The following is a 7,486-nucleotide window of genomic DNA, read 5'->3' on the forward strand; positions in this document are numbered from 1 at the left end:
CAAATTATTTGGGAGGTCTTGCGTTGTTCTCCTCAGCCTGCTTGTTTCTATTCGCAGGGAGCTGTCGTCGCCGCCGATGAAAGCTCCTGCCGCGAGTGCCACACGGGGCAGCACCTCCGCCGCCGCTACTCGATGGTGAATGCTATATCTTAACGTCACAGGAAGATTCCCCTGAGGGCCGAGGAGGAGGGTGAGCCGGTCACCGACTTTAGAGTGAACAACGCCGCTGAATCGACGCGACGCAGTTTTGCCCTGCTTGCTCGTTGATTACGTACAAGTTCAGACGGGAAAATCCAGAGGTCTGTAGTTCGAATCCCTCTGAGCATATGTTTTTTTGGATACTCTCACATCAGATAAAAATCCCGGAGCAGGCCCACCTTGGCCCATGCGAGTGACAGAAGAAAAAAACAGAAATAGTGTGCGCGGACCACCCGGGGATGGACCAGAAAATCCGGGGCAACCCAACTGTATTGCGTGTTGAGTAGCAAAAAAGTGAAGGGCTTTGCCGTAAAATCATAAGATGAGCAACGAATACCTATTCCCTTTAATAGTATATATATGGACAATCCTCTCGGATCTATTCTGGCCTGAAATGGAGCACCATAGCACGAGACATGGAAATGCTTAAAACATTTTCTTCTTCAAAACCTAGGGAAAATCAAAAAGCAAAAAAAAGAACTTCTAAAACCAGAAAATGCGCACTAAAAAAACAATCTAGAGTGAGTGCCCGACATGCGACATGTGGCGGCGGCTAGACGCACCACCTGGCGCACTCTCAGATCACAAAAGTGACCCTTACGGGGCTCCCACAATACGAGCCCCCTCTTTAGGTTCAACTGAATCATGGAGAGGCTTTCTCCCTTTTTTTGAGGGAAGAGGGTTTCTTTCTCAGTGGCTAGACGCACCACCTGGCACACTCTCAGATCACAAAAGTGATCCTTACGGGGATCCCACAATACGAGTCCCCTCTTTAGGTTCAACTGAATCATAGAGAGACTTTCTCACTTTTTTCAATTTTATGTTTTTTTTCAAATTAGTGAACTTTTATTTCAAAATCATGAACCTTTTTTGAATTCATGAACTTTTTCCATTATCGCAACTATTTTTTTTACACAAAGGAATAAACGCGCCCCAGTCCCCATCCCCCGATTCTCTCCCTCTCCCTTTCCCCTGTGTGCCGCCGCCGCCACCACCGGCGCCCAGATGTGGCGTTGCTCTTCCCCACGGCCCTGATGGCAAGGCGGCGACAAGGACGAGCTCCACCGGACGAGGTCGATGCGCCCCTGCCACACTTCCTTCTCCATCGTACGCCTTGGTACGCCTCGTTGGCCCTCTTCGTGGCTTGCCCTCTGGTGCTCCATCCATCGCTACCAGGTACGAACTCAACCTCCCTGCCTCTACATGTTCCTAGGTGCTGCAGATGTTCACCCCCTTTCTTTTCTAATCTGTTTATGTGCTCTTCCTTGCTACACAATTTGAGGGATAAGCGAAGAAAATTGTTTCAGCACATCAACACCCCCCCTCCTTGCCTCTGTTTCTTCCGATTTATATGATTTCCCCACGCGCAGATCACCGTGTGTGACGCTGCTCTTCAGCGCATCTGTGTGTGCAATTTGTGTCAGTGCAGGACTTCCGGTGGCTGGACTGGGCGGAGCTATGGACAATACACGTACCATGTCCTATTTGTGCTGCTGACTACTTTTTTGACAAGTGCCGGGACCTTCCGCCGGTGCTGTCTACGGCAACTCCTCAGGTCTCAGACTGGCTGCGCTGCTTTTAGAAAGCGTTAAATTGGGTTTAATGTTTGCCTGGTAATGAAATTGATGTGTTTGGGCGGGTGAAGGGGTTGAAGCAGTATGACCCAGATGGGCCAGATACGAGTACGATTGAGGTGATGTGGTTTATGTGATTAGGCATGATAAGTGCCTAGAGACCTCATATAGCTCTATAATGGGGGATGGTATGCTTATTTTTATTCCTGTATTGATTTAGGTGCAAAGAATAACCCTGCTGGAGCAGCTAAGAAAATATAAAGTTATTTTGGTTGTTCAGCTTCTTAGGAGTGAATGCCATGGATTGTTTAGATTCTTGTTAAGATGACCACTATACTGTTTGTCCCCTTGTTAAAGCTAATCATACTAGTATCTGGTGAACGGCCGGGTGCTGCGTATGGTGGCATCCACATTCATGATGATAAACTAAATCAAATTCGTAGTGAAGTTAGTGCTGAATTGTGCGTGTGTATATTCAGGTTTAGTACGTGTTACAGTTGTCAAGTCATTCATGATGATGAACTGAATCAAATTCGTAGTGAAGTTAGTGCTTAATCGCATGTGTGTATATTCAGGTTCAGTACGTGTTATAGTTGTGAAGTCATGTGTAAGCTCGTGAGCAGTTTGATTTAGTAAGACGGGAAAATTACTTGAAAGAAATAGGTACAGCCACTGTGATAAATATCAGTAGCATTCACTATATATGTATGTAGAACATACCATAGTGATGATTTTGTATTGCTTGGGACAAGATTTGCATGCACCGATCATCGATTCAGTCCTTAAGGGTTACAGGAAAATGGCATATATCAGCCAGTAATAGTGCAATCATATATTTGGAGAAAGAAAGCGCGTTAACCACTTAGTATTAGAGTAAGATGCTACATGTAGAAGTACCATCTAAAAAGGACAGCAGTTAGCTCGTCAGTTTGCTAGTGGCAATGAATTTCAGAGATGACTTCATTTTTCCAAAAAAATTGCTACACATTTGGATGACCTAATGATTTTATTTCTTTGCATTAGCTCATTCAAATTTTATGCAAATTGCACTACTCGAAAGTAACACACGGTCAGGCTTACTTTGTTTCGACCCCCGCCCACCCCCGCGTCGCCCGTGTCTGGCGACACGGGGGAAACCCTCGCCGCCGTCGAGAGCTCCCCTCTGCCACCAGTACACCCGCTGCGCCGCCGCCGGAGGGACGGCCGGCGAAGCCGCGCCGCGCCCGGGGATGGCGGCGGCGGGGCGATTTCGTTCCTGGACCGGCACCCCCGCCCCCGTTGCAGTCCCTCTCCTCCATCGCCGCCTCCCCGCATCGCTGCCGCCGGTCGGCCGGCGCGGCCGCACCGGGCCTGGGTTGGCTGCGGCATGTGTGGCGGATGCGCTCGCCCCCCTCCCCGCCCCCTTGCGCTGAGGACCCTCCCTCCCGCCGGCCCCCAGATCGGATTTGGCGCGCCGCGGACTCCCTCCCCGTCCAGCTGCTGCACCGCGTCCTGCCATCCTGCTCGGCGGCGCGGCCGCGCCCGCGTGTTCCTCCCCCGTCCGCCTCTGCCACCCCACTGGTGCAGCCCCCCTTCTTGCTGCTGTCCGTTGGGTTGGGCAAGGCCCTTGGGGGAGTTGGCCGGGGCTCGGTCCTTCCTCGGTGCAGGCCACCCTCCGTCCTTGACGGCGTCTCTTCCGAGCTACGGTGAAGACCCCTGCTTGTGTGTGGTCACGGCGATCCTCAACCAGTCCGGTGTAGTTTTCGCTGTGGATCTCTATCGACACCGCTCCGGTCCCGACGTCCATGGACCTGCGTTCTCCAGTGTCCTTCGTCTACCGGCGTCCTTTACCAGCGCGGTTTCGGCCCCAGTGCACCAACGGCTGCGTCCCTTCCAGCCTCGGTTCACCGGAGTTCGGGTGGCTTCGCCTCCGGCAGCACGGATCCGCGTTCTCTTCCGGCTCCGGATTGCTAGTTGTGTCGGCCGCCTTCCTTCCATCCACATTGGCTCTCTACACCGCTGCCTCTCCGATCCCGTCCACCTACGAGCCATGTCGGCTCCAAAGCTTGTGTTTTTGTTGGCGGCAGGTGCAGCCCCACCCCCCTTCCTAGGTTTCAGTCGGTTTGCAGGTTGGCTCTGGCATCTTCGGATCTTGACCTGGTGGCTTTGGGATCGCTCGGACTCAGGCCAGGCGAAATCCATGCTCGGCTTGCCGATGCTGGCAGCGACGACGCTCGCGGGTGTCGTTTTCCTTCCTGGAGGCGCTGCCAAGGCCTTTATCCGTGCCCCTCTACGAGCATCAGGGGAAACCCTAGGTCCGGTTCACCGGATCGGATGGCGGCGGCGTCACGACGTCGTTCCCCCTTCTTGAAGGCGTCATCTTGCTCGCTCGTGGTGTCCCCGGTGTTGGATTTGAAGATGTTTGACATCATGCTGCTTCGGTCTGCTCCTCTAGTTTTAGGCTTGGTGGGTTTAGTTGTGTTCCTTACTCTGTTCGGGCTGAGCACCCTGTCTCTCTATGCTCCGGGAACCATGTTCATGCCTCTTTGCGTTCATGTCATGAGTTGTACCCCTTGTTGTACTCATTCTTCTCTTTCTATCAATGAAAAGATACGCAATCTTTGCGTATTCGCGAAAAAAGATATTATGCATTCAGGTTGCAGAATCTGAAACAGATTGGTGAATTTTCTTCTCACACATCAGAATCTATCTTAAATACACATGATCCTCTTCTCTCATTGGTTCGGATCAAATGTGGAGATCATTTTTTTGCTGTGACTATATATTATTTTCACCTTGGTGACAGCCAGATACATGCTATTTGCTTGCTTATGTCGATTTCTTGCCTTCCTATATATTGATAGATGCATGTCTTGGATGAGAGAAATATGATTGTCCCTATTTTTTGTGTCTTTCCTTATCATCCTTTTCGTAAAGATCCAAAATGTGTGTATAATCAGTAGACCAGATAGTGCATTCACTGAAAGTTATGAATGCATTTGTTTTCTTACTCGTCCTTGGGCCTTAAGATTGCAGCTCAAATTTCACATGGGGCTGTAACACAAAAGATCCATGTTTTCTGTTACCTAAGAAATCTTTTCACCTAAATGTACTTATGGATCTCAACTGTGACTTGTGAAAATGTAATTTGAGAAAGAACTACTTGGCAATCGTGCTTGATAGAAGGTAGGGTAGACAAACTCCCAGTTGTTCTACTGGAATACATATTTACATTTTTATTTCAGAGTGATGCATAGTTTACCATAAGATATTCCAGGTTTTGGACTTAGAATTGTTGTTGCATTTGAGTTTTTTTGCCAGATCTGCTTTCTCTCTTCCGGCCATCTCTTATGCACACAATAACTAACACTATATATTCTTACATAGATTTGTTCATCACACCAAACAAGCAACTGAGACGGCAAGGCGTTTGGATGAAGCTCTCTGCTTGATATGGTTAACTGGATGGTTTAGTGATCTGCTGTGGAGGGCTTGCACCTGCCGCCTCTTCTTCCTCTCTCTGCTTCCTTGCCCACCCCTCGTGGCACACACGAGCAGCGGCGGCAGCGGATCTGCAAGAAACGTGGGAAGGCAGGACATGGGACGGAGCAGATTGGCGGCGGGAAGCTCCGGAAGGAGCACGAGGCAGAGCGGATTCGTGCGACATCACGTCGTGGAAGGAGGCGGGACGACTCGCCTCCTCGCCATAATCGCAGCTCCCGTCCGTCCTCTCCACGTCTCTGTCGATTCCCCCAATTTTGAGGTACGATGTCCTCTCCGGTCCCACTGTTTTCGCCGTTTCATATGATGATTCCCGCAGATCTGTGGGTTTCTCATGTGTGCATTTTCCCTTGATTCTTGCAGCCACCAAGGCCATGGACCGGGACCTGTGTGTTCATTTGAAGGTGAGCTCCCGGGTCTAATCCTGATAACCCTTTGCAGTGGATCTTGCAGTGAATGGCTTGCTCAAAGATTTTGGAACCTTATCGTCAGAAGGATTAGTTGTTCTCCCATGTGGTGTGCATTTAACTGTTGTAGTCTTAACTTTACTGCATTAGTTCTTGTATAGGTTTTGGGCAATAAGCTTTAGCGTAGTACTTAAAGATTTGGTGGAAGCACAAACTAACCTATTTGGCTGCAGCCATGAATTCACATAATCCTATTGTTTGCTATGTAATGAACTAGCTGGTGCTTGATAGGTTCAATTCTTTGAATGTACTACTTGGTACTGTTTTTTTTCAGTGATTAATGCACGTAAGCAGGATGTTGTATCTTATATAAATAGTATCCTGTAGATTTTGGAAAATTTAACCATCTGAAGTTGAAAATAATTCAGCTTCTGTGGTAGTTGCAGTGTGTATCAGTTTTTCTGGGTGGAAATCTTTGTCCTGGCGTGTACAAATATAGATACTCCTATTTATTTGTATTGAGCTTAGTTGCATTTATAGTGCTGGAGCTTCTTTTATTTGCATCAGTGGTGAATCCATTGTGTTTCCTGCAGGTATTGTTTCCTTTTACTCAAGTGCCTTCATACAAGATACTAAGTATTTTTCAGTTTTACCTCATTCCTTCTTATTAAACCACAACAGTACTATGAACTTGCATGTACCAGTGCTTCATATTGTTGTCTTCTGAATCTGACAAAATAACATCACGTAGTACAGACAAGAAAGTGAAAGGGGCGCTTACCTACTTGGCACTGCCGAGCTTCCGCTAGCAATGGAGGTGATTGTCTGCTCTCGTTTTCATGGCGCCAATGGAGGTGATTGTCTCAGCGACCTTCTTGTTGTTCCTCTTCCTTCTGATATAATGTGACCCGTTCTTGTAGGTGGGTGTGAAGTGAGCACACAATTGTTCAACGTTGCTGGATAGGTTCTTCCTGGTCGTCTTCTTTTGTTGAGGCCTGACGTTACAATCGCGTTACGGTATGTCTCCTGACGCGAACATGTATGGATGTGGTTTCTTGTTCCTGCTCGTTTGGTTGGTTTATTGTGTGCATGAGTTAGCGCCCGTCAGGTGCTCGTGCTTATGTCATAAGAGCAATGAGTCATAGTTCAGGGAAACCCGCACTAGTAGAAAAAGGGTCAAACATGAAGCACATTAGTGCCGGTTTGTATTTGAGCCGGCACTAATGTATACATTAGTGCCGGTTCCAATGGCTAGCCGGGCCGCTTTCATTAGTACCGGTTCGTGGCAAACCTTTAGCACCGGTTCGTGCCACGAACCGGTACTAATGAGAGTGGTGGTAGGATGTTGTCAGACTGGGGCCCCTCCAGCCCCTTTAGTACCGGTTCTTGGCACGAACCGGTACTAAAGGTCGTCCTACATAAACCCTTCGTCCACCCGAGCTCGCTCTGTTCTTCCCCTTTCCCCTCTCCTCTCTCTGTTCTTTCCCTCTTCCTCTCGAGCTCATCACATATTTTGCTCAAAATTTATCAAGATTTGAAGGCCCCCATCCATTCAAATGATCACAAAGGTTAGCAACTTTGTCCTTTCATCTCTCATTGCTAGATTAGCTCTTGCAATGCTTTATATAGTGATTAATTTGTGAGTTTAGTAATTTGGGAGGATATATATATATATATATGCTAGTATTTGATTTATATGCAATTTGAGGTCAAAAATAACACTTAGTTTGCATATGTAGGTATGGTTTACTTAGTGCCTTCTAAATCTCCGTCGTAACCACCGTCGATCGTCCGCTAGGAGGGGAACAAATAATATGTATGGACGGA

The 7,486-nt window shown here is 48.2% G+C and overlaps 1 long non-coding RNA gene across 1 annotated transcript; it reads left to right on the forward strand.

The window, feature by feature from the left end:
• The first annotated feature begins 986 nt into the window (after positions 1 to 986).
• On the forward strand, positions 987 to 6,698 carry LOC123072726 (uncharacterized). Its single transcript, XR_006435384.1, has 5 exons — positions 987 to 1,753; positions 5,139 to 5,514; positions 5,616 to 5,656; positions 6,416 to 6,513; positions 6,580 to 6,698. It is a non-coding gene; the product is annotated as an uncharacterized lncRNA (long non-coding RNA).
• Positions 6,699 to 7,486: the final 788 nt, after the last annotated feature.

Source organism: Triticum aestivum, chromosome 1A, assembly GCF_018294505.1.
Source record: "Triticum aestivum cultivar Chinese Spring chromosome 1A, IWGSC CS RefSeq v2.1, whole genome shotgun sequence".
NCBI lineage: Eukaryota > Viridiplantae > Streptophyta > Magnoliopsida > Poales > Poaceae > Triticum > Triticum aestivum.